We start from the raw sequence: 4,037 nt of genomic DNA, 5'->3' as shown, positions 1-4,037 counted from the left end.
ATGTTTCTCTCTCTCAAAAAAAAATCAATAAACATATCCTCAGGTAAAGATTAAAACAAACAAACAAAAAACTACAATGACTGACAGTACAACTTCATACCCATTAAGATGACTATAATAATAATTTTCTTAAAAAAGTAAATAACAAGTGTTGGTGAGGATGTGGAGAAATTAAAAACCCCCATAGGTAGCTAGTAAAATAGTGCAGCTGCTTTGGAAAAGTCTTGCAATTTCTCACAAAATTAAATACAGGTAACAACAATAAAAAATACTTTATGACCTAGAATTTCTACTTCTAGGTGTATACCCCAAAGAATTAAAAACTGGCACTCAAACAAGTATGTGCACATACATGTTCATAGGAGCACTATTCCCCAAGGATTAACAAACTGTAGAATATACATACAATGGAATATTACTCAGCTATAAATCTTACTAGCCCTCTTTCAACCATGTGAGGATACACAGAGAAGTCGGGAGTCTGCGACCCAGAACCCAATCACGCTTTCACTGATCGTAAACTTCCTGCCTCCAAAACTGTAAAAAATACATTTATGTTGGCTTATAAACCACCTAGTCTATGGTACTTTGTCACACCATCCCAAATTAACTCTGAGCTGGCCTGTAGGATCTGAGCACTGACTAAATATTTGATGACATTACAGAATTATGATTAATTTTTAAAGAATTATAATAAGACTATGCTTATGGTTTTTAAGTCCCTATCTCTTAGAGATACATGCGGAAAAACTTATACCTGAAAAGATATGATGTTCAGAATATGCTTCCAAATAATACAAGGATGGGGGAAGTGGACTGAGAATAAAACAAGATTGCCTGTGAGTTGAGAAGAGTTGAAGCTGAGTAACGGATACACAGGGTTGATTATACTCTGCTGTGTATTTTTGTTATATGTTTAAATTTCTCCATAATAAAAAAAAGCAGATGGCAGCAGGAAGCTGCAAGAGCAGGAAAAGAAGGAGAAAAAGAATAATTATACTGCTGATGTCTTAATAGTGGAATATTTTATACATTACTGGACACTTACATTCAGTAACTCAGAAGAGGCAAGCTAACTCCTGGCTTCTTCCCTAACCCCCGTGCTGCCAGCCACAGATCTCTGCCTGCTGTGTGAGGCGGAGGGAGTCCCGCCTCACACAGAACGCAATAAATGTTTATCAAAAATGAGCATGAAAGCTCCCATTCCCAGCCCCTCTTTGGTCTTAGAGCAGAGAGAGACTAAGCTCCACAGAAACCACTGGTCACTGCACCTGGTGTCTTTCCAGTCTAACATCTATGTTAAAGTTAAACATACCCAGATAGTGCTCGCTTCGGCAGCACATATACTGAAATTGGAACGATACAGAGAAGATTAGCATGGCCCCTGCGCAAGGATGACACGCAAATTCGTGAAGCGTTCCGTATTTTTTGACTCCTACTGCATGCTCCTACCACTACACTTCTTTATTTGCTATGCTCATCTTGGTATCATTTGCACACATATATTCAAATATTATCAACTCATTTATGAGTGAATTGTGAGTGGGAGCGCTTATGAGACTTTCCTGTGTCCTGAATTTATGTTCTGACTTCATCTCACACTAACTGTTGTAATATATACAGATCATTTATTTTTTTTGTATGCATCTCTGTTTCCTCATGTGTATAACAGAGTAAAAACAACAATAAAATAATTGCCCTGCCAATCTTTCCAAAAATAAATAAATAAATAAATCCCCAGGTAAAGTCCCACTCTCCAGACAACCTGTAGCTTGCTTCACAAGTTTTTGTTGTTTGGTTTTGCTTTTCAGTTTAAGGGGTGGGGCCAGCAAATGAGCACTGTTCATATTGGTTATAGTTCATAGTTCTAGTCAGGTTATATTTCCTCTCATTCACCATTCTGTGTCCTGGGAAAGTTTATTCCTCTCAAAGCATGTCACAGAATCAGAAAGTTTGGGAAACAGCGAATCAGCAAAGAGGAGTGATGTACATAAGGAAAACAGGCAAGGCCGGTAGCCCTTTTGTAGGTTTTGAGAGGATTCACTACTATTCTTAAGTCTCCCCTGATCCCTCCCCCCCCCAAAAAAACACCCACACAGGTTAACAGAGCTATGCAGACATGATCCATTTTTCAAATATGTATTTATTATATATATATTACATATAATATAGTGTGTGTATATATATTGAGTATCTACAGAGAAAAAAGTAAAAAAGCTATATATCAAAGTGATTGCATTTACCTCTACATAGTGAGGTGGTTGAGGATTATTCTTAGCTATTTGTTTTTCTGGGTGGTCTAATTTTCTATAATTATATTTTAATAAAAATTAATAAAGTTTCTTTTTACTGAAGAGTCAATATATCTAAAATATGATTTGGCTTTCAAACTGTCATTTTAAATTGGCCCCCAGTTTCCATCAATCTTCAGTTAATTATGTAATTTCTTTCTAGTTTGAGCTCTTAAATTACCTCTAAAGTTTGTGAGTTAGCTGAGAGCATCGGAGTAATTCGGTTCCCCTCCCAATACCCCCCCCCCCAAATATATTTCTCCACATGTATCAACTACCACCAACTCCAACACACACAATTTTCACTCTGTGGTTTCTTCTGGATTGTGCCTGATTTATAAAATGTAATTGCAGCACTTGAAACACGTGGAAACTGGGATACAGAGAGATTAAGTAACTTGCCCAAGGTCATGCTTGTCAGGGATGGAGGGGGGGATTCGATCCCCAAATCTGGCTCTGAAACCTAGTGATAACTTGAAGAACAGAAAGCTGCAATGCTCAGAAATTGTGACCATTTGGAAAGACTATGTTTAGCATCTCTGGTGTTTGTGTTTGTTTTTTCAGCTTCCCACCCTCCTCTGGGAACCCCAAGGAACAATGTGTTACAAAAACAGATGTCCTCCCTCACTGTGCCCTGCCCCCTGAGGCAGCTCAGTTCTTGAGCCTCCCTTTCTGATTTCAGTTCTTCCCTCTTCCTGCCTCGGTGGCCCTGAAATTCATTGCCTTCCTCAGTGTGTTACCTTATTTGGTTCTCAGAGCCACAAAGAGGTCTGGAAAAGGATCCCGGCCAGAGTAAAAAGATTGCTTATGCAGCTAGGGGGAGAAATCTTTTTTCAGTGACTCAGGCTCACGCTCTGCAAATCACAAACACAGGGAAACTAGGTTGGCCTCAAAAGCAACTAACAGAAGCAACTGAAGAGGGCAGAGTGGAGGTGTCAGGATGTCATAATGTTAAATGTGTGCTTACTCCTGTGTTTCGAAATGGGTTTGTCTTTATTCAGCTGTCCTTTCTTCCCTTCTTTCCTGAGTTTCTAGAGTTTACACATCAATCCAAAAACTTTCAGATAGCTGGTGCCATAGCTATCATAATTAAGCATATGCTTAGATGTAGCCCTTATAGCCCTTTAAAGCCTATTCAGTGTCCCTTTCTCCTTCTCCTCCCTTACGCTCTCTCTTAATTCTGAAACTCTCTGAGGCAGATGTTCTTATTATCTCCATTTTATGAAAAAACTGAGGCACAAGAGGTGAAGCCACTTCCCCAAAGTCCCAGAGCTCAGAATTACCGGAGCCAGTGCAGCCACCTGTAGTCAGGACACTCACCACTGTCCACACTGCTGCTGAGCCCCCCAGGTGTCTGGTGTCTTTATCACTTGACCGAAGGCATTTCAGCCTGTGATCCCTTCCTCTTTCACTTCTGTTCTCTCGCTTCCAGTTTTGGAGTTCCCAGCTCTGGCTCCTCTTCTCAGTGCCCTTCAGAGTACTTCTTCCTCTACTGCTCGCTGATGCAAGGAGCCTTCAGCTTCCTTCCTGCTCTCTTCCTGGCTCCCTGTGTATCTCTGTCCATAAGGGACCTAAGTTCTTTGCTTTATCTTTGCTGGGGTGCTTATTCCTTTATGCCTGAGTCATGCATCTAAATGCACATGCTTTTCTTACGTCTCCAGAGTACCTCAGACTCCAGCTCACTGTCCTTCCATCCTGGACTCCTCATCTGAGTCGTTCTGCCTCCAGGCCACACTCTACTACCAT

The 4,037-nt window shown here is 40.4% G+C and overlaps 1 non-coding gene across 1 annotated transcript; it reads left to right on the top strand.

Annotated features, from left to right (window-relative positions):
- Window positions 1–1,322: 1,322 nt before the first annotated feature.
- On the top strand, window positions 1,323–1,429 carry LOC129067965 (U6 spliceosomal RNA). Its single transcript, XR_008528793.1, has one exon. It is a non-coding gene; the product is annotated as a U6 spliceosomal RNA (small nuclear RNA).
- Window positions 1,430–4,037: the final 2,608 nt, after the last annotated feature.

Source organism: Pteronotus mesoamericanus, unplaced genomic scaffold (genome assembly GCF_021234165.1).
Source record: "Pteronotus mesoamericanus isolate MK-2021 breed Mesoamerican mustached bat unplaced genomic scaffold, CSHL_Meso_final contig_20, whole genome shotgun sequence".
In the NCBI taxonomy this organism is placed as follows: domain Eukaryota; kingdom Metazoa; phylum Chordata; class Mammalia; order Chiroptera; family Mormoopidae; genus Pteronotus; species Pteronotus mesoamericanus.
This window is presented reverse-complemented; position numbering and strand designations above follow the sequence as displayed.